The sequence below is a fragment of the Eublepharis macularius genome, chromosome 17 (genome assembly GCF_028583425.1).
Source record: "Eublepharis macularius isolate TG4126 chromosome 17, MPM_Emac_v1.0, whole genome shotgun sequence".
Taxonomy (NCBI): Eukaryota; Metazoa; Chordata; class Lepidosauria; order Squamata; family Eublepharidae; genus Eublepharis; species Eublepharis macularius.
The window spans coordinates 8,321,460-8,344,149 of record NC_072806.1 but is presented as its reverse complement, the minus strand read 5'-3'; the positions used below and the strand labels follow the sequence as shown (position 1 = coordinate 8,344,149).

General features: G+C 46.0%; 1 protein-coding gene across 4 annotated transcripts in view; it reads left to right on the top strand.

Annotated features, from left to right (window-relative positions):
* Positions 1–20,724: 20,724 nt before the first annotated feature.
* GNB1 (G protein subunit beta 1) overlaps positions 20,725–22,690 on the top strand; it is a 66,691-nt gene continuing 64,725 nt past the window's right edge. For all 4 annotated transcript variants that reach the window (XM_055001182.1, XM_055001181.1, XM_055001179.1 and 1 more), the window contains exon 1: positions 20,725–21,205. The gene's annotated coding sequence lies outside the window, so the exon portion shown is untranslated. The remainder of the gene's footprint in view (positions 21,206–22,690) is intronic.

The following is a 22,690-nucleotide window of genomic DNA, read 5'->3' as shown; positions in this document are numbered from 1 at the left end:
CGGGGAGGTGTAGAGATCTCCTGGAATTATAACTGATATCCAGACTACAGAGATTAATTCCTCCAGAATAAAATGGCTGCTTTGGAGGGTGGACTGACTCTACGGCTTTATACCCCAGTGAGGTCGTTCCCCCCTCCTCTCCCTTCCCCAAACTCCCTCCCCCAGGCTCCATCTTCAAATCTCCAGGAATTTCCCAACCCAAAATTGGCAACCCCCCCTTCCATACATTTGACAACAGGGCCTCGTCTCACAGTCATTTTTTAACGTTGCTACATGTCTGGAGCAAGTAAACGAGAATGGCAACCTTTTAATGTTTAAATTCAAATGTATGTGATCTGCTTTGCTTTTTTTTCGTCAAGCATTTAACGGAGCATTTTCTCAGCTGAAAGGAAATTGAATCTATGGCCATGTGTTCAAAAACACTCGTTTTCTGTTGCTGTCATGACATGAAAGCAGTCGGTTTGCACCTCGCCCCGGCAGCCCTGCTGTCCCTTTTAGCTTCCACAAGATGGCACCCAGAGTTGTTCCATTACTAATACTAAGAATGGACCTCATGAAAATTTTATCTATAGAGGATGCTGATAAAGTGTGAACTTCTACCTGCAGCAGCACGGAAGGCGATCTAAACACCCCTCTGTCTGGAGATCAGGGGGCGGGGCCACCAGCCATGTGACCATTTTCAAGAGGTTCCGGAACTCCGTTCCACCGCGTTCCAGCTGGAAAAAAGCCCTGGTGCTGCGTTACTAAGCTGCAAACTTTGATTGCTAATGGTTATAAATGTTTTAATTGTGCTGGGATGAATAGTTTCAAGTTATCAGTTCTCAACTAATAGCCGCCTCCTAAATCTTTGGGTTGAGAGGTGGCATTGGCCTAAAGTTACATAAATCCAGGGCTTTTTTTCAGCTGGAACACGGTGGAATGGAGTTCCGGCACCTCTTGAAAATGGTCACATGGTCGGTGGCCCCTCCCCCTGATCTCCAGACAGAGGGGAGTTTAGATTGCCCCCGCGCCACTCGGCACGGAGGGCAATCTAAACTCCCTTCTGTCTGGAGATCAGGGGGCGAGGCCACCAGCCATGTGACCATTTTCACTGAGGGCGATTTAAACTTTAAAAAACTCTTCCTTTGTTCCAGCTGACCCAAAGTGACGTCATTGTGTGGTCCTGAGTTCCACCACTGAGTTCCAACACCTCTTTTCCCAGAAAAAAAGCCCTGCATAAAGTGACTATAAGCTGATTCAGGCAATTGTTCCGTCAAGGTCCATATTGTTTACCCAGACAGGCAACAGCTCTCCAGGGTTTCAAGAAGAGCCTTTTCACATTACATACTACTGATCCTTTTAACGTGAAATATTGGTGGTTCAACCTGGGACCTTCTGCAGAGAGTGCATCTGCCCCACCGCTGATCCACAGCGTCACCCCTGATCTTTGTGGTAGGCCTTAAACCTAAATCTCCTAGTCATAATTGGGCCATTTGACTTCCTGACTTCTATTGCTTTGTGTACTTTTCTCCCAGATGGGTTCTAGAAGTGACTAGGCTAGAATTAAAGAGCCAGTGGGCCACAAGTAGGGTTACCACCTCCAGACTGGGAAGTTCCTGGAGATTTGGGGAGTGGGGCCTGGAGAGGGTGGTGCTTGTGAAGAGGGGAGGGACCTCAGCAGGGTATAATGCCGCAGAGTCCACCCTCCAAAGCTGCCATTTTCTCCAGGGGAACTGATTTCTGTGACCTGGAGATCAATTGTAATTTTGGGACATCTCCAGCCATCATCTAGAGGGTGGCAACCCTACATACAGAAGAAAAGGGAAGAGTGTGGAGAAGGGTTCAGGGTCCCCCAACTCGCATGCCCTGTTTTGATGCTAAAATGTCTTTCAAAATCCCATTCGGGGGGTACCATTTCCATGCAAACAAATGTGACTGTGCCCCTTTTACGTGTACGTTAGCCTGACTTTTGTGGCCTCTCCCAAAGAACCTTGGCATTTGTAGTTTGGATAACCCTCCTGTGGCCCTTCCTTCTGCAGTATTGGAGGGCAGATACAATAAAATCCTCTATCCGGAAAGGTTTCCCTCCAGTCCGTTAACAGAGGTGGAAACTATAGAGCACATGTTTTTTAGCTGCCCATATTATAAAGAAGTACATGATGAGATGGTCACACCATTATTAGGTAAAATCTCTGGTCACACTGAAAAAGCTAGACTTGATTATCTCCTTTTTTTAAATTAAGAATTTTATTAAAGCAAAGAAATTGAAATAAAGTAAGTGCGTAATATAAAAGTTATACAGATTCTAAATTAGACAGTAAATTGAAAGTTATACAATCTTATACAACCAATAAACATATAAACAATATAAGTATAATAGCTTTGGGAGTAAAACAAGCAAAACATTCAAGTTTCCTTAAACCTAACTACGTAACATTGATTATCTCCTATCTGATAAGATTACCTATGAAGTAGCCAGATATTGGCTGTTTTCACCTGCCTGTAAACGCCTCCGGAAAATCACGCAAAACTCGCAGCACGGTAGTGTCTTCTTTGCGATATTTCCCGTTTAATGGCATGATGACGTCAGAAATCGCGCCATTTAATGGGAAATCGTGCTATGAAGAGGCCGTTGTGCTGTGAGTTTTGCAAGATTTTCCAATGGGTTTTAGGCGTGTGAAAATGACCATTGTTTGGTTTTGGAAATTATACTGTACTGTAACTAGATCTTAATTTCAAATTGTTTCATTTGTATTTTATTGTATGCCTCGAATTTTCGCTTTTAGTATAACTGTGTTATATGATTGCTCAAATGAGTGTAAATAAAGAATGAATGAAAACCCTACTGTAAGTTCAGTTAGGGAGCCAAGCCCAAGGGTCCCCAATCTTTTTGAGCCTGTGAGCGCCTTTGGAACTCTCAGGGTGGTGGGCACATCCACAAAATGGCTCTCACAGGAGGCGGAGCCAGCCACAATATGGCTACCATAATTCACTTTCAGTCACACAGTTAAGATTCTTGGGGTGTGGAGGCAGCTGCAGGCAAAGCAACTTTATTAAGCATCTGCACAGCCAATCAGAAGCCCTGCTGGGCAAAACCCCATCTGGCCCTGCCCACTTTCTAAAAACACTTGATGGGCACCAGGAACGGTATCAATGGACTCCATGGTGCCCATAGGCACCATGTTGGGCACTCCTGGTTTAGCCTCTTCCTGCAGAACTACCGTTCCCGGGGTTCCCTTGAAGAATATTGGCTTACGCCTGTAACTGTAGTGCACCCTTCCCTCTGCAAGGGGCAGTTTCATCTTGAGAAGGCTTCAGGTCCCATCTACAGACCTGATGCTGCTTAGCACCTGTTGAGCGCAGCAGGGTATCTGATGGCTGCCACGCATGGATCCCTGGGGAATGTGGCACCAGAGATAGTGAATCACCCTGTTTACTGTCAGAAGGGCTGTTTGTAAACGGTTGGGCTTCATTGCAAGCAACCTATGCAGGATTTTTTTTTCTCCCCCCGCCCCCCCGCCATTGCACCATTTGGTCTCTGGTTGCATCATCTTGCAACTGTGATCCACGGCACACAGGAGCATTGCATTTCAGGAGTAAGTCTGCTTGCTTATGCCCCTTGGAAAGAAGTGGATGGAGGAAATTAATGATGGAGGGGGGTGGGTGGGAAAGGAAGGAAATCCTAGAACCAGAGGAAAAAAGATTCAACGCCTTTATCATTCCCAATGAGGCTTCAAAACTGCAACAGAAAAATATTTCAGAGGCACAAAACTCAGGCAAGGTGCATTGTGTGAGCTAACCCTGTGAATTACTGCCTTTTATCTCATATTAAATTTGCTTTAGCGCATAGATTTCTGAAACATTTTAGCCCAGCCGGAACGACTCGTTTAGCAGCTATCATGCATCTGAAAGTCCTGATGTCCGTTTTTCAGCCGCAAAGCAGCCCACAGGAGAGAGGAAAGAATATGCAGGGGAAAGAAGTTGGAGGAAGTAGTCTATAATCCTTTCCATTATCTGCCTATTTCCCCCCCTGGCTGGCTTTCCTTGTGTGTTTAGCATCAAATGAGAAAATGCAGCTATGACTGTGCAGGCAGGGCAAAGGGATAGGGGAAGGAGCACGGCTTTTTTTCTGGGAAAAGAGGTGGCGGAACTCAGTGGTGGAACTCAGGACCGCACAATAACGTCACTTTGGGTCAGCTGGAACAAGGGGGGAGTTTTTAAAAGTTTAAATCGCCCTCATCAAAAATGGTCACATGGCCGGTAGCCCTGCCTCCTGATCTCCAGACAGAGGGGAGTTTAGATTGCCCTCCACGCAGTGGCACAGAGGGCAATCTAAATTCCCCTCTGTCTGGAGATCAGGGGGCGGGGCCACCGGCCATGTGACCATTTTCAAGAGGTGCCGGAACTCCATTCCACCACGTTCTCACTGAAAAAAAGCCCTGGGAAGGAGTTAGAACCCTGTTTTCTTCCACCAGCTGCTTTCCCTCTGCATATTCCCCTCAAAACCAGAACAACAGAAATGTGGGTTGAGATTTCTGCTTATGGATAGGCGACCATCTCAGTCATTCTAGTTTCAGGCTTTCTGTCTTTGTCACATTTTTGTCCCATTCTTCCTCCACTGAACTAAGGGCAGCGTGCCGGTGTATAATGAACATGATTCTTTTCCTTCTCTGTTTTAGGCTCACAACAACCTTGAGAGGTAGGGTTGGCTGAGCGTGAGCAACTGACCCAAAGTCATCTGGTGAGTTTCGTGGCTCAGTGGAGATTTGAGCCTAGGTCTTAGTCAGTCTGATTACTGCACCGCTGTGAAGTAGCGAAGCCCCCTTCAGAGAGGCACGGCCACATAGCTGCATCAGGTGGCATGTTTGAGAGGGCAGTAAAATGGCAGAGACATTGTCTTTTGGTACCTTAAATACTATCACAGTTTTATTCCAAAAAATGAAATCCTGCCCTCAAGTCATAGTTGACTTATGGCAACCCCTTGTGAGGTTTTCGTGGCAAGAGACTAACAGAGGTGGTTTGCCATTGCCTGCCTATGCAACCCTGGTCTTCATTAGAGGTCTCCCATCAATTACTAACCAAGCTTGACTCTGCTTAGCTTCTGAGATCTGACAAGATCAGGCTCACCTGGGCTATAAGATTTCTTTAGTCTTTAAGGGACAACAAAATTTTATATATATGCAAGAATAACCTGGATGGGCTGGGCTAGACTGATCTTCTCAGATCTTGGCTGCTAAGTGGAGTTAACCCTGGATGGGATGGGAGATGACTAAGGAAGTCCAGGGTTGCTACACACAGGCATAGGTCCAGAGGAGTTAGCCGTGTTAGTCTGTAGTAGCAAAATTGAAAAGAGTCCAGTAGCACCTTTAAGACTAACCAACTGTACTGAAGCATAAGCTTTCGAGAATCACAGTTCTCTTTGTTAGATGCAGGTGCTAAAAGGTGCTACTGGACTCTTTTCGATTTTACACACAGGCAAGCAATGGCAAACCATCTCTGTTCATCTGTTGCCTTGAAAACCTGCCAGTGTGGTGTAGTGGCTAGAATGACATACTAGGATCTGGGAGACCCCAAGTTTGATTCCCTGCTCTGCTATGCAAACATGTTCAGTGACCTTGGACCAGTTACACTCTCTCAGGCTAAAGTACCTCACAGGATTGTTGTTAGGGCAAAATGGAGGAGAATGAGAACTTTGGTTCCTCACTGGGGAGAAAGGCTGGGGTGTAAATGAATTTTTTTTAAAAAAAAAAACCTATGGGGCCACCTGTAGTTGGCTGTGGCTTGATGGAACTTTCCACTACCAATGTTATGTTGCTTAAGGTGCCTCAAGACTCCTATTTATGTGTTCCAGGAAAGCTGAGGAAGGAGCTTTGTGGTTCTTGTTTTCTGGAAATTTGAAGGTGAAGGAACTGGGTGAGAATAACTCCTTTCCTTCAACAGGTCCAGGGCTGTGATCCTAAGAAGATGAGTACCAGCTTACAGTTTGGAAGGAAGGAAGGAAGGAAGGATGGATGGATGGATGGATGGATGGATGGACGGACCAGAACCAATGGGTTGAAATTAAATCAAAAGAGTTTTCGGCTAAACATTAGGAAGAAGTTCCTGACAATTCTGGTTCTATGAACCTGGGCAGATCATGAGAGGGAGGGCAGGAAGGGCTACATCAGTGCTTCGCTCGCATGGCCCCTTCTTACATGACTAGGGTAAGGCCAATCACCACCTTGGGGTCAGGTAGCAATTTTCCCCAGGCCAGTTTGGCTAGGGATCCTGATGGTGTTTTGCCATCTTCTGGGCATGGATCAGGGGGCACTGGGTGTGTGGTAGTTGTGAATTTCCTGCAGTGTGCAGGGGGTTGGACTAGATGACCCTGGAGGTCCCTTCAAACCCTATGATTCTAAGGAAGGAAGGAAGGAAGGAAGGGGGAGGGAGGGAGGTTGTAAGCAATGCAACTGAGAGCCAAACTACAAGTGACGCCTTACACAGGTTGGACACTTGACAGCTTCCCTCAAGTTTTTATGGGAAATGTAGGCGCCCTGGTTTTACAGCTTGGCTCTCCATTACAGCTGCAAGACCAGGATGCCTACATTTCCCATCAAAACTTGAGGGAAGCCGACTAGTGTCCAACCTGTGTAAGACGTCACTTGTAGTTTGGCTCTGAGAATGAAGTGCACGATTCAGCATATTCATTCTGGTCTTCCTAATTGCTAGGACTGGATGTAAGTAAACTACATCTCTCATTTTCAAAGGGCCCCTTTAAAATGCTAACAGTAGCACAGGTCATGCTGGATTTTAATATTTATTTATTAGGAAGTGTATAGGTGGGCAGTTCACAAGATTTTTAAAAAGATATTAAAACTATCAATATTAAAACTAGCTATAATACAGCAAGCTATGAAAAAGCTCTCAGGCGAGAAGCAAAAACAACTAAAGAATAGATTAAACTTTTCTGTTAAAGCCTGGGCAGAAAGAAATGCTTAGTCCTGGTGCATAAAGGACAATAAAGTAGATGCCAGGCAAGCCTGGATCCAGAGAGGAATTCCAAATGAAAGGCGCCACCACAAAAGAAGCCCTGTCTTTTATTGTCTCCTGCTCGACTTCTGCAGGCATGGACCCAGAGAGCAGGACTTGGGAAGATGAAACTGGCAGGCTGTAGAGGAGAAAGTTGCCTTCCAAGTACCCTGGCCCAAGCCATTTACAACCCTAAAGGTAAGAACCAGAATTTTGAACTGTACCCCAAACAAAACCAAATAGTGCAACTGAGTGGAGGTTGAAGAGTTGGACTCTTTCTCCTTTCCCTGCATGCCCCCAAGGAAAAATTGAGGCTGCTTGAGCTTGCCATTTGCAAAATAAATAAATCTGGTTACTATTGTCGATCACCACCTTGGGGTCAGGTAGCAATTTTCCCCAGGCCAGTTTGGCTAGGGATCCTGATGGTGTTTTGCCATCTTCTGGGCATGGAGCAGGAGTCACTGGTGGGGGGAGGAGGAGGTCGTTGTAAATTTCCTGCATTGTGCAGGGGGGTGGAGTAAAATATTAGCATGGTGGCTAAAAGACTGAGCAAGAACCCTGCAGCTCCTGGTTTGAATCTTGCCTCTGCTGTAATCTCACACAGCATTAGCAAGCTTTGCTGCCTCAACCCCACATTACAGCAGAAGGGATGAGAATATCAGCCTACAGCACAGGATGGTTGTAAAGAATAACAAGACAAAGTATGTGAAGAACTTTGAAAGTGCTACATACAGGGCTTTTTCACCCCTAGCCAGAATTCAGGGGATCTCGGTTCCAGCACCTTCTTGGACAATCCCATCCGGACTGGGGAGGTCACCTGAATTAAACATTTAGCAATAGTATACTAATTGCTCCATACAGTGCTTAGAGCATAAACAAAGGAAGCCCTAGGCAAAGGGGCTGTGCTTTTCTGTCCCATGTATTTTAGGCTTAAGGCTATGGCCGATAAAGCCGTACCATTAAAGGAAAGGAAAGGCATTAGTGTTCGTGTATTATTTATTTATTTAAAACATACTCAGTTCCGGCCCCTCTTTATTTTTTAAAGGGAAAAAAAAAGCACTGGCTAAGTAAATTATTGGCATCCTCCTTGAAAAAGAAACAGAGAAAAGTAAATAGGTTTTAAATCTTTTAAACTTCCTAGTTTTATAGACTACTTCAGGGACACTTTTGTACAGAATGTAAATATACTAGGGGAAAGTGTAGTCTTTTCCCCTCTTTACTGGGCAATTGCAATCTGCCATTTCTCAGGACAGAGCCCCACTCCCCTATTTAGTAAAGAGTCCAGTAGCACCTTTAAGACTAACCCACTGTATTGTAGCATAAGCTTTCGAGAACCACAGCTCTCTTCGTCAGATGCATCTGATGAAGAGAGCTGTGGTTCTCGAAAGCTTATGCTACAATAAAATTGGTTCGTCTTAAAGGTGCTACTGGACTCTTTACTATTTTGCAACTACAGACTAACACGGCTAACTCCTCTGGATCCACCCCCCTGTTTGACATCCTGGGCCGCAAATCCCAGGAGAAACACGTGCCCTACCACATGAGCTACTGTCCCTCATGCCAGCACTTTGCACTTGAGGAGGCGCCCATGTATTTTCACCACTGGCTATGAAGTCATGGTTAATGTCTAATTAAATAATTGATGGCCCTTTCTTCTCCCAGGTCATAAAGCAAAGGAAAACCTGCCAACTTTTAAAAAGCATATGCCAAGAGGCTATAAGGAGCAAGCTTGCAATTTTATGTAACCATGAAACATTGCTAAATTCACAGGATGCCAAGGACGGGTAGCCCACCGGAGAGATGTTTGGTGTCTATTTCTGGGTTTGCTATTTACCTAAAGCGATGACTATGAAAGGTTTCCTGAGGACACGTGTTAGCCTTGGTTCTGAAAACTTAAAATGCATGAGTTGGCAGGGGTGCATTCCCCAGGCCTTTTATGCCACGATGCACCCACACAGTCTGGGGAAAAGGGATAAACGACACCCCTGCCGCATGCAACTGAGCATGCTCCCCCTGCGATAGCTTAATAAATAATAAATAGTGCAACACAGTTGCCGGCAAAGGTCATGGAGCTCTGTGGAGCTCGACTGTGGATCTGCTGACTACTGCAGAGCGGTGTTGGGAGAAACACAAAAGACTGAGGCTTGGCTCAGGGCTGGCCACGGTTTCTTTCTTCTGGTTCCTTGGGCATGGGGTGCCTATGGGTTCATTCCAGTGTCCTTCTCCCTCCCCGCCCCGCAATTTTCTCACCCAATTCACAGAAAAGGTGAATGCTTAGGAGGAACCTTTCTGGTTTATTTTGGTTTGTATCAGGGCTTTTTTTCTGCTGGAACATGGTGGAACGGAGTTCCGGCACCTCTTGAAAATGGTCACATGGCCAGCGGCCCCGCCCCCTGATCTCCAGACAGAGGGGAGTTTAGGGCAATCTAAACTCCCCTCTGTCTGGAGATCAGGGGGCAGGGCCGCCGGCCATGTGGCCATTTTCGCTGAGGGCAATTTAAACTTTAAAAAACTCCCCCCTTGTTCCAGCTGACCCAAAGTGGTCCTGGGAGCATGTGTGCACTTTGCACGTGCGCATGTGGTACCAGGGGCACCACCTCCTGCCAGGAGTTGCCCCCTGTGCTGGCAACCCACTGAGTTCCACCACCTCTTTTCCCAGAAAAAAAGCCCTGGTTTGTATGTTGGTTTGTGTGTGTGTGTGTGTGTGTGTGTGTGTGTGTGTGTACGTACACCCAGAAGTGAGAGGGCCGGCATCTGGCAGAAGCCCTGGAAGGAAATTCTAGGCCTGATGGCAGCCCTGACATGAGCAGCCCTGGCTAGCTCATGAGCTCTCGGAAGCCAAGCAGGGTTGACTCTGGTTGGTACTTGGATGGGAGACCACCAAGGAAAGGCCAAGCTTGCTGCACAGAGGCAGGCTATGACAAACCACCTGTGAATGTCTCTTGTCTTGAAAACCCTGTGGGGTTGCCATAGGTCAGCTGCGAGTTGATGGGAGAAAGGACGGTGTCGTCGGGCAGCGGGAGACCTTAATTGCAGAGGGTGAAGGCAGGGATGGGATATATAAGAGTAGAGGGCTTAGGAGGTCACAGCCATGGAGGACGAGGACGAGGAGTTTGCCCTGGATCCGGGAGCAAAGAGGAAGCTCGTGTAAGGATTGAAGGGGGTCAGAAGGACAAGAAGGATGATTGATTGCCAATAACGTTGTATTCTTCTACAGGCATCATACCAGGTGTGCCTTCTGTGTGACTTTGGTTCATATCAACTATAGATGCGCACAGATGTCACAGGCCGGCAATTCACAGAGTCGTTTTGCAATGCAAATCCAACCTGGTACGAGAATTGCAAATGCCACAGAAGACAACAATGGTCTTTATGTCGAGTTTGATTTGTATGGAACGCACCAGTCATATTTTTAAACTGCTCCATGTCTCGGTAATGGGGTGATAATCATGGCTGATTCTCTAGCTAGGTTGGGGTGGAGCATTCCCCCCCCCCCCGTTTTCCCCTTTCCCCAAGGAAAGTACATAAGCCCGAGTCATATTTTAGAGACAAGTTGTGTTGCCAAACATGGGAGTTGAATGATCTTTGCAACAAAGCGGTTTACAAATGTAAAGTTCTACACAGCAGGGCTGCATTGAATGACCCAGGCAACTGCCATGGGAATGGGCCCAGGGGTTGCCCAAGGCTATCCATTGGACAGTGAAAGCAAACAGTTCATCCTTGCTTATAAAACTGACAGTACTGGCCTGTGTGAATAGCACTGGGCTAAGATTTCAGAGCTGAGTCTACCCTCCCTCTGCTGCCCATTATTTTCTGGAAAATTTATATTAGCAGCGCTATCCAACAGAAAAGAGCAAGAGTCCAGTAGCACCTATAAGACTATCAACATTTGTGGTAGGGTATGAGCTTTCATGAGTCACAGCTCACTTCTTCAGATATCACACAATATCTGAACTCACGAAAGCTCCTACCCTACCACAATTTTTGTTAGTCTTATAGGTGCTACTGGACTCTTGCTCTTTCCTACTGCTACAGGCAAACTAACATGGCTACCCATCTTCATCTGTCTCCATGGAAGTGCTATCCAATGTTGGTGCTCCATTCAATATCTTAATGTTAGCACATTTCAGCTATTCTTTGCTTAAAATGAGAAAAAGTTCCTGTAAGCTTAAAACAGACCAATATGCGTATTTATATATCCCATCTTCAGGTTTGTAGCACCTAGCTGGGAAAGTGGCACAGGGAGCTGTCCAGACTGAAGCACATGCTCATTTTGTGGGAGATGGTGAACCAGCATTGGCTGGGGTGCCACGGAAGAATTATGTAAGAAACCGATTGTCTGACTCCTACCGTTCCAAGAGATAGGTCCTTGCAGGGCCGGTGCCAGAGTTTCTGGAGCCTGGGGCCGGGGGCAGCTGCAGGTCTGTTGCTGCCCCTACGTGTGCATGCGTGCACCCGGACTGCGTGATGATGTCACTGCATGTGACATCATCACACAGCATGTTGCTGTGAGCCAGCCCCATTGGCACGGCAGGCAGCTGGGACAGTGCGCGGGTGGCCTCCCAGCCCTCCAGCTCAGTTGCCCCATGCCACCCTGGCCGCATGCCACGCCTGGCCCGCAGCTATGTGCAGGCGGTGGCAGCAGCATGGAGGAACTGAGTGGGAGGGCTGGGAGGCTGCCCGCTCAGACTGTCCCATGCTGCCACCACCAGCACACGCTCCTGGCCGGGCACAGCAGCTGTGGGCCAGGTGCAGCAGGTGGCCAGGGAGGCACACGGCAGCTTCCTAGCCCTCCCGCTTAGCCACCAGCGCTGTTGCTGCCACCAGCTCTGCAGCGCATGCCCCTGCCCCCGGCACCCCCTCTGGCACCTCAGTGTTCGAGGCAGCTGCCGGACCCGCCTCCATGGACGCACCAGCCCTGGATCCTTGATCCAAGATCTAGAGAGCTGTGTTTTCTTCCTGAGTGAGAGTGGATTAAGGAGGTCTCAAGCTGCCAGGTGTGTACGACTCCACCTGTTCCAGAGGAGAGACTGGGGGGTGCTTGGAAAGGGATTCCTGATCTGTCTATTCCATGAGATGGACAGGAATGTGCTGTAGGAGAAGAAACTGGGAGTCTCTGGATCTTCCAGAGGTACATGGAGGGAGTCTTCAATTAAGCAGGGGACCTTTCCCCTCTAGGTGTCTTTGCCACATGTTGAAGTTGTGCCAGGGCAGGACTTGGCAAGAGGTCATTATCAAATAGGTAAATAAAGTTTCTGATGCCTTCAGGTCACAGACAATGAAAATACGCAGACTTTGGGGGCTTGGAGACAGGATGACAGACATTTCTGTTACTCGCTTGTGACAATGACACTCAAACTTATGAACTAGGGAGTGGGGCCCTCTTCTAAACTTTCTGTGCTTCCTGGGTCTCTCATGCACGCTAACTCAGCGGCATTTTCCTCCTGCCCCCAAATAAAACGAAAGAATCTCACATCAATTCATACCGAGCAAGTTTATGTTTTGCATTTTTAGAATTTATAAATAGTCAGCATTACTCAGCAACAGACTGTGTTTCATGGCCATTTTTGCATATTATTCTTAGGCAACCTCAGGTTTGCCATCAAGGCTGCTATCCCCGCCTGCCTTGTTCCATAAGCAAACCCAGTGCTTAAACCACTCTTCACCTTTGCTGTTCAAAGCTCACTGCTCTCCAAAGAGGAGAACCTCCCTCAATTCTTGAACTGCTCATTCCACTTTTCATTTGCCGTTCAGTATCTCAATAACATAGACACACATAAAATCATTCTCCTAATAGTCAACCATTTTAATGACTCCCACTGGAACCTTGTCCAGCCTTTTAGCTAATTATCTTAGTTCACTGTGCAACAGTGGGGTTTTTTTTTGGTTTTTCTGGTCTGTTCCCCGGAGTGATAGCTTAGAAGTCTTTGCTTTGTGTGTGTCTTGTCTCATGGAAACATCCCTTTTATGAGTTCGTTTTTAAAGTATCAGGTGCTTGCTGAAGAGGCCTCAGTGGAACAGGGTTTCCTTGTTGACAAGGTAAGCTAGGATGGCCGTGTGCAACCAGATCCTGGAGGACAAGCGGAAACATCTCATGATGTTTGGAAGGATCACCCTGGGGTAGAGAGGAGGGGGAAGAGAGCAGCCATGTTGTTGCACTTGTCCTTAAACTAAAAGCCATGAGGAACCAGTGGTGACACCAGTAATACTGAGAAGGCTGGCTTGCCTGTTGACCTACACTTGTTCTGCAAGACAAAAAAAAAATGGCGGCAGTCATGCAATCAGTAGGGCATGCCCTCCAACACTTCACAGATGGTAGAAATAGAGCCATGCTTGCAACAAAGATCACCGGCCACCCACCATTATGCAGTACTGAAGATTTTACTTTTTCTCCTGTATGTTATCATAAAGGCCCAGTGTTGGAAGGAAAGCCAAAGTTAAAGCATCCCTAACAGATGACTGTCAGGTTGGTCCTTTTGACTAAAAATATGCTAGAAAAATAAAGGTGTCTCCCAACATATTTGTTTCAGACAGGGCTTTTTTTCAGCTGGAAGGTGGTGGAATGGAGTTGAGGGCACTCGCCACCACCCATTTAATAGGTATGTTTACAACCTAATTCCCTACACTTGGGGAAACAAAAGATGCAAAATGCACTGTAATGTGAGATTTCTAGTTAAGCCACTCAAACATGGTGCTGTAGTTGTGATGTCTGTTTTACAGACGGATAAGCAGGAAAAACAAAATAAGAAAAAGAACAGCAAAGTCCAGTTGTGGCACCTGCAAAATGCTGAATTTATGCCCATTAGACTTAAAAGTCATTTTTATGCAATTCAGGGCTGAAAGAAACCCTTATGACCATGATGTCGATGCTAATCTCTTAAGTTTTCTATTTTCAGAAGGTATTTAAAATAACCCTTTTGTTCCATGAGAAGTAGTGGAGCAGAAAGAAAGAAAAAATGGAGAATTCTAGAATGTAACTAGGGACATTGAGTTAGTTACACCCACCCCTTTTCTTCCTCCTGTGCTTACTGGATATTTTTAATCTCTGAGAATTAAGCTAACAAATATTTTCAAAAGAAACCTTGCGTGCTAAGAATATGAGCTCTATAATCTACTTTCTTGAGCTCTTTCTTCCATGATGCTCGGCTCTGTTCCGTTTTGACGGTCATGATGTTCAAAAATCAGAAGTTCGGCCTTTAGACTCAGTCTGTTTTTAAAAGCGTAACTCTAAAAAAAGAAAGAAAAGAACACCATGTGCACGGCGCTGTGGCTGCCAGTCCTGTGCCTGGGCAAGTAGTAATTTCTTCCAGCCACTCCTGCACCTCAATATGCTGATTGCTAAGCATGCAAGTAGGTCTGAGATGAGAGCAAGGAGTGGCCTTTGTGATTGCTGATGTCATGATGACACACAAAAGCGGGAGAGAGGAGCTATTACCTTACAGAATTTCTAGGGGGAAAGGAACGTCCTGGGATGGAGCGTTCACAAATGGAAAACTGCAGATTTCCTAAATAACATATAGTACCTTTCCATCCTTTTCAGTTTTCCAGTGATATTTCTATACATGGTGACAGAGTTCTTCTTAGGGTTGCCAGCTCCAAGTTGGGAAATTCCTGGAGATCTGGCGGGTGAAACCTGGAGAAAGTGGGGTTTGAGGAGGGAAAGGACCTTGGGCTGGCATAATTTCATAGAGTCCACCCCTCAAAGTAGCCATTTTCTCCAGGTGAACTGATCTCTGTGGCCTGGAGACCAGTTGAAATTCCAGGAGATCTCCAGCCGCTGCCTGGAGTCTGGCAACCCTAGTCCTTCTGGAAGGAAAGATGGACTTGCAGACATGTGACATTTATTTTATTTGGCTGGCAAGGACATATTTGCATTTATTTAAAAGGTTTTTAGACATATACCTCAAATCAAATAGGCCGGTATTGAAAAACTCAGAGGAAACTGTTGTACGGTGGCTATTATTTTCTTTTAGTTAGAAACCGCTGCTCAGGAATTCTTTCCCCTAACTAATGCTGACAACAGAACGTCATTAATACACACCTAACTCGGCAAAAACTATTACCCTGCCTGCTCACACACAATTATTTATTTATTTATTGGTGGGTTGCTTTTCCAACCAAATTATTCACAAAGCAGTTGATGTAAAGAAGGTAAAAGCATGAGAACGTCATGCAAATATTAGATCGAAAGAATAAACGTTCCCCCTTGTGCAGTAAAAGCAGCTGGAGGAAGAGTGAATTCACTGGGAAAGTGGGATGAGTGAAAAGGTTTTAATAACCCTCTCCCTCTTAAGAACAGACCCAGCAGCTATATTCTGAAAATAGTTTTTAAAGGGTCAGGAATAAGGTTCACAGCACTGCACAGTGCTGTACTGTGTCTTTTACATGACCTGCAACCTGATCTTTTTAACTAGATGTTAAACCTGGGGACATCTGCATGCACCACTCAACTACAGCCCCATGCTTTGGTTTGCTCCCATGTTACAACCTTGGGTAGCATGGGCAGAAACAAACCTATAGCTTGCCGGTTTGGCTGACATGGCTAACTGTCGTTTGTTGCAAAAGAGGAAATAATGAATTGGCTTTCTACACCTGAAGGGAAGACAGGCTCCTGCCAGCAAACCTGAAACTTGTTTGCATCATATCAGACCATGGTCTGAGCCAAGTATGAGTGAACCAGTATGTTCTCGTGGGGGGTGGGGGGAAGAGTTATTAAGGCCACCAGGAAAAGTCCCAGAGGGCCGATGGCCTGGGAGACTGCCCTCCCAGCAGGGGTGAGAAGCAACATTGCATGACGATGCACATCACTTCCAGTTTGTGCCTGGAAATGATCTCACGACACTCTGGGACTTGCACATATCTATTTTGAAAAAAATAACCTTGAGAAGACCGAATTCCTAGAGCATTGTGATGTCACTTCCAGGTATAAACTGGAACTGATGTCATAGCATTATGCATCATTCCTGCCCACCAAAGGCTCCTGCTGGCAAACCTATTCTGGGCATCATTTGAAGTGGTGGTGCTGTTATTTAAGGCCCCAAATGCCCCAGTTCCAGGGTCCTTGCCCCCAAGTGACAGGTGGATGCCATCTGCCACAAGCCAGCAGTCCTTGCTCCATGAAGTGAGGCTCCTGGTCTGGCCTTACGTGAGGGACTAGCCTGGCCTTTTTCTTGTGACATGGTGAGAAACCAGACCAGTCCAGCCTCAGTCATGTGGCAAGGGACTATCCCAGCTCTGTCTCCTTCCCTCAGGAGGTGAGGGTGGGGGGGCTAGATCAGGCTGGGAGCAAGGCTTTTTTCCAGGGCTGGTTTATCTTCCCAGTCTAGTCCTGTTATTGCAGAGGGGGGAAAAACTACATCCAAATCTCTTTATTTTTCAAGCTTATAGCATGTTTTCTTCCTGGAAGTTGTGAGGCTGCGTAACAGTACAGAAAACTGAAATACAAAATCCGCTTTAATTGTGAATGCAAATAATGAAGAGGCCAAAAATCAAAACAAACCCCATGTCCCAAATTAGAACCAGCATAATTTCTCTTCCACCTAAAAAACCTGTGCCAGGGGGAAATAAAGATCTTACAGCACTACTGCAAGGTACTCCAGAACTGAATTTTATCCTTGATGGCTTCCCAAAATGGCAGTGCGCAAAGAGCGCCTGTGTTTTCCTCGCACAAAATCATGTATCAATAATTCATGTCCTTTTTCTGGCAGCTTACAAGACACAAAGGGTGTGCCTGCCTTGTCTAACTGTAGCACAACCGAAAGAGACAGACAGACAGAGGGAAGGGGGAATGAAATCATTCCATCCTTTAATTTTGGGTCTAATAACCTTGCTGTTTGTAATTTTTATTGCGAGGTTGAGTCATAGAAAAAGGCAACTGGACAAAGAATGTTTTTGTTCAAAGAACTGGTCCAAAAGTTTCATTATGAGTGTGTGCTTGAAAAGGGCTGAGTCGAGAGTGTGGTTAGATTCCTTCCCAAGGAAAATCTGTTCATAAAAAGGAGTCTATCTAAGCTTCCATGCTGGGGCAACAAGCAGCTCCCAGGAGCCATTTTAAGTTGGGGAAGCTAAATGGGAGAGGCTACCCCCCCTCAATTTTGACCATAGTCCTGATCCAAATTAGTCCTTACCGACTAAGATTTTAAAATGCTGCAAGCTAATACATAAATTCACACATCTAGTTAGACCCTCACTTCCTACCCACTGTAGAACAGTATATTTATTACGGTCAGAGACCAAAAGTAATAACATACAACCTACAATCAAGGTAAGTCATATTATTTACAGAGCTGTCCAATAAAATTCCAGAGTTCGGATTCTTAAATATTTAAAACCTTAAGACCTGAGTTCCCTAAAACCGAATTGTTAAATACTTAAATCCCTAAAGTTATAAAATATTTAAATATTTCCCCCTGTAAAATACTTCCTGATCTGTATGGCCTGCACAGCAAATTTTGCCACCTTTAAAGTAATGTCTTGATCCTTGTTGGCTAAAAGTTTATCTAGATAAAATCTATCATTTCTTCCCGGGAACTGATTGAAGATTGGAGTTATGAAGGTTGCTCTAATATTTTGATAAAGCTCACACTCAAAAAGTACTGAGTTTGGGTATAGTCAGTGTTCATAATTGTCAAGAGACTGCTGGGAGGTCACTAGGTGAAATCTCATCTCAGTCACACAACTTCACTAGGTCGCCTTAGGCAAGCCCTCTTCTCTCTGCCATCTGACATACAAGCATAACAACGCGGGCCTACCTTAGAGGGCCATTGTAAGGATAATATGCTCCAAACACAAAGCATGATATAAATACTTCATTATTGTTAATTTATAGTTGAAAATTGTGACCCCCCCCAACACTCAAGAGAAGATGTCATTATGCATGTGTCCTCCCCTCCTCTTATAAGTAGATTTGTGCCCTTGTTAGAATCACTTGTTCTATAAAGCATGATCAGTCCCTCAAAGGCACAGCCTGCATTTTCAGTCCCCCACAAAGGTTGCTGTTTTCTGGAAGAAGAGCAAGATTGGGGTCCAATAACACCTTAAAGACCAACTAGATTCAGCCCCCACCCACTCCCACTGGCTTGGGTAGCCACTATAGTCTCTTAGGGTTGCCAGGTCTGGGTTGGGAAATTCATGGAGATTTAGGGGGTGGAGCCTGGGGAGGGCGGGGTTTGGGGAGGGACCTCAGAATGGTATAATGCCATACAGTCCACCCTCCAAAGCAGCCATTTTCTCCACGGGAACTGATCTCTGTCACCTGGAGATCAATTGTAATTCCAGGAGATCTCCAGCCACCACCTGGAGGCTGGCAACCCTATTTCACTGCTGTTCAGATAGCATATTGTTGAGGATGTAGAGCATGTTATAAGTCTTTACTGGGCTCAGATAAATGATGTTTGGGCTGGGGGAGCGGGCGGGCCTTGACCCACATCTCAGATTACATCTATAACAGTCACAAAGTCCTTATTAGCTGTTCCCTAGGAAGCATCACTCCAAAAATTCTTCTCCTTTCTGTTCTCACCCTTTTTTCTTTGAAAAGTAGCCACCTTGCAGCAAAATTTATTTACTTCGTTTATTTTCATTGAGAGTCTGCCTTCCAAGGCGGATTACAAGTATGATAGAGCTATTCAGTCAGTCAGTCAGTCAATTACAAAAGAAAACAATGCATTTTGTGGGATCTTAAAAACTGACCAATTTATTGTGGCACGTGCTTCGGTGGACCACAATAAATATTCTAGCCTTGAATGTTACAAGACTTTTGCTTTCCTTTTGGTTCATTTCTCTTGTTATTTTGTTACATTCTAATGGATAATTTCCTGCGTCCATAGAATCTTCTGGATGGACATTGTAACTGCAAAGTTACAATCTGATAACTGCTGAGTAATCACTTCCTGAAATTTGGGTCTGGTTACATTACTTATCTGCAAAAAGTGCACAAATATAGTCCAACACTTTTTTACATATATACCTAGATATGCTAAGAAATAACTTTTTGAAATGTATTTTATAAATGTTTTCCCTCTGCATATAAATGTTTACGATCATTTCTTACAGGAACCCTTTGTTTCGGGGAATAATAAATTATTTAAAATATTCTTCTTGTATTAGGTTATCTCATATTTTGCATTAATCTGCATTCTTATCCTATTTTAAAATATTGCTCACTAAATCTATAATGAATACAGCGCTCTGCTGGGGCTGAAAAGGGGAGGTCAGTAATTGTTACTTTCCCCTTTCTATTAAATTGTTTGTCTGTGTGTGTTGGATAACCTTTTAATCTTGTTTTTATTGATCCACTGTCTTGTGCTGGTTATGTGTTTGCATTATTTTTTAAACTTGTGTTTCTGTTACAACTAAAGGGGAGTAGCAGTGAATTAATTTAAAATACACACAGAATTTCCTCAAGAGTGCTTTCAGTAAAGAAAGATTCTTAATTAAAGCCGTTTCAGTGCGTTGGGTAGCCTTTTTATCGAATATATCTGTGGAATTTAATTGATCTGTCTTGCGCTGCATATGCCTTTAGTGTTGCTTCTTGAAACTGTAATATTGGAAAAAATGTGGAGAGATAGGCATGTTTGCCCACTGTTGGTGGGAATGTAAATTTGTAAAGAAATTCTGGGGAAAAGTCATTGAAACAACCAGGGAAATCACAGGGTATGAAGTGCCTCTAGACCCAAAAATTATTTTTCTAAGCCAGTGGGACGAGTTTGCCATCCCAAAGATCAGGAGAGAACTAATAGCGACACTCTTTTTCATGTTGTTTGTTGAAAAGGATGGTAATTGAGCATGGGGAAAATAAAGTTAAATTACAAGCAACAGCAAAGAAACATACTATAGTTTGTGAACTGTATATACGGTGGAAACTTTTTTCCTGTATATATAGTAGAAGCTATGTGAACTGACTTTTCTTTCTCCTGTTGTTTGCTGCAAAGGATGGTAATTAAGCGTGAGGAAAAATAAAGTTTTAGGTTGCTTGATATAACTAAGTCAGAGGGAATATCTATGTCTGTCCGTCCGTCCAGGTTGATAGAGATAGAGATGTATGTATATGTGTGTCTTAGGGTTGCCAGCTTCCAGGTAGTGCCTGGAGATCTCCCGGAATTACAACTGGTCTCCAGGCCACAGAGATCAGTTCACCTGGAGAAAATGGCTACTTTGGGGGGGGGGGTCTCTATGGAATTATGCCATGCCAAGGTCCTTTCCCTCCCCAAACCCCACTTTCTTCAAGTTTCTCCAGATTCCCCCCACCCCAATTTCCCAACTTGGAGCTGGCAACCCTAGTGTGTCTGTGCCTGTGTATATATTCTATGTACATATATAGAACATACATGAAGTGATCTGCTGCTTATCTTTTTCATGTTGTTTCCTGAAAAAGACAGTAATGAAACGGAGGGGGGGGGAGATAAATGTAAATTACAAGCCACAGCAAAAAAATACCCTAATCCTCTCACAGCTGGCTTTCTGTGAGGAGGGGGCAGCGAGCTCCTTAGTCATAGTTTGTTCCACTTTATTGGACAGCCGTTTATACTGATATGATACATTTTATGCAGATTTGGGAGGGGGTGGAGAGCCCCCCCCCAGGGTTGCTTGATATGTCCAAGTCAGAGGAAATACAATTTAAAAATCCAGAGAAGCCCCCCCCCCCACACACACACAACCACCTCAGAGCGGGCTGAGGAGAAGGGGGAGGGGCCTGGGCGGAGCCGCGCGCGGGGCTTCCCGGCCGGGCCGCAGGGGCGGGCGAAGGAAGGAAGGAAGCGGGCGGTCGCCTCCTCGCCTGCCTGCCGCGCCCAGCTCAGCCAAGCCCAGCCGCGCCAGCCGCCCAGGCTCCGCTTTCCCTATGGCCGCGGGCGGGAGCTAAAGCAGAGAACCCGGAGACCATTTTTCCCCTCCTTCCAACCCCCCCTTCCCCCCAAAAATCCTCTCAGAAAATCTTCCTCGGGGGGGAAAGGAGAAGAAAAACCGCGCCCGCCCGAGCGTCTCCCGAGAGCCCCGCCGCCGCCGCCTTCACAGCCGCCGCCGCCCTCCTTTTCGGGGGGCTTCGCTTCCGCCTTCGGAGGGAGCCGAGCGGGACGACCAGCACCGGCGGGGGCCCCCCTTCTCCGCCTCGCCTCCTCTCCACCTTCCTGCGGCCGAGGAAGAGGAGAAGAAGCAGCAGCAGCAGCCTCGAAGGGGGGAGACAGAGCCCGGGCGGCCTGGGTGGGGGAGGCCGTTGAAGAAGGTGAGGAGGGAAAGGAGGAGGGGGAGGCAGCACACGCACAAGGGGGGGGATGGATTGCCCCCTCACCCCCTCCCCCACAGCCCCCCTCCCCCTCATAACCCTCCTCCCCATAAACCCTTTCCGCCCCCCCTTTTATAACCCCCTCTACTTTTATTACCCCTCTTTTCCTGTGTCTCGGGGGGGGGGTCAGCTTCTCCTCCAGCCTTTCATGGCTGCCTCCACTGTCTCCCTCTAGTCCTTTTCCACCCCCCTCCTTCTGCATGCAATACTCTTTAGCTTCCTCCTTTTCCTGCTCCCCCCCCCCCCCAGTCTCTTTCCTGAGTGGCCTTGCTCTTGCATGACTGAGCCCCCTCCCTAAATAGGACCCCCACCATTTTCTCTTTCCCCCTGATCTTTTCTGTTGCATTAGCTTTTCATGGATTTGTAGCCTTCCCCTTATTTAGCTCCCCTCCCCATAAATCTTTTTTTGCATTAGCTTTTCATAGATTTGTATCCCTCTTTCTGCTTTTCTCTTTTCCCATAAACCTTTATTTTGCATTACACTTTCATAGATTTGTATCCTCCCTTTTCTGCTTTTTTTCTTTTTCCACAAACCCTCCTTTTTCTGCTTTTCACCCCACCAGTTGCCTTCCTCCACAAAAATCTGTGATAGTTTCCTCCCTAGTTTTACCACCACCCCCATACACACCTTAAGGGAGCTTTCACTCTTAAAAGCCCATACCCTGAAAATCTTGTTGGTCTCTAAGGTGCTACTGGACTACCCCCCCCCCCCAATTTCTCTCTTTTATAGCCAAACTGCCCCCAACTCCCCTCCCCTTTTCATACTTTTAACCCCCTTTCCCTGTAGGTTCATATGGCCTTGCTTTTAATCCTCTCCCCCCATAAACACTTATCAGCTGTCCCTTCCCTCTTGCACTTCTCAACCCTCTTGCAAATATGCAACTTCCCCCTTTAAATCCACTGTGAGCTCTCTTCCACAAGTTATTTTTCTCCAGATGCCCCCAGCATCTAACCCCCCCACAACTTCCCTACAACCCCTTTACAGATTCCCCCCTTTTTCCCTTTCTCAGATTGCCCCCATAATCTTCATAGCTGCTCTCAGCTCTCCCATTTCCTTGCTTTAGATACCCATCTCTACCCACATTCCACTGTAGCTGTCTCCAGTTTTCTGTTTTAGCCTCCATACGCATCCTCGCCCCCGTCTTTCTTTCCTCTCCCTCCCCCGCAGCCTCCATTCTGTCCCAGCCTTTTTTATCCTTATTTTTTTCCTGTGTTCCTTCTTCTCCACTTTTCTCACATCCCCTTTTCTTCCATTTTGCCTCTTATTTCACCATCTTTTCATTCTCAGTTTCTCCCGTACATTCTTTTTCTCCCTAGCCCCTTCCTTTCTTTTTCTTCTTTCTTTCCTGCTCCCCTTCCTCCCACTTCATGACTTAAATCCTGTTCCTCTCTTCCCTATCTATCATTTCTTGTCTCCCCCCCCCC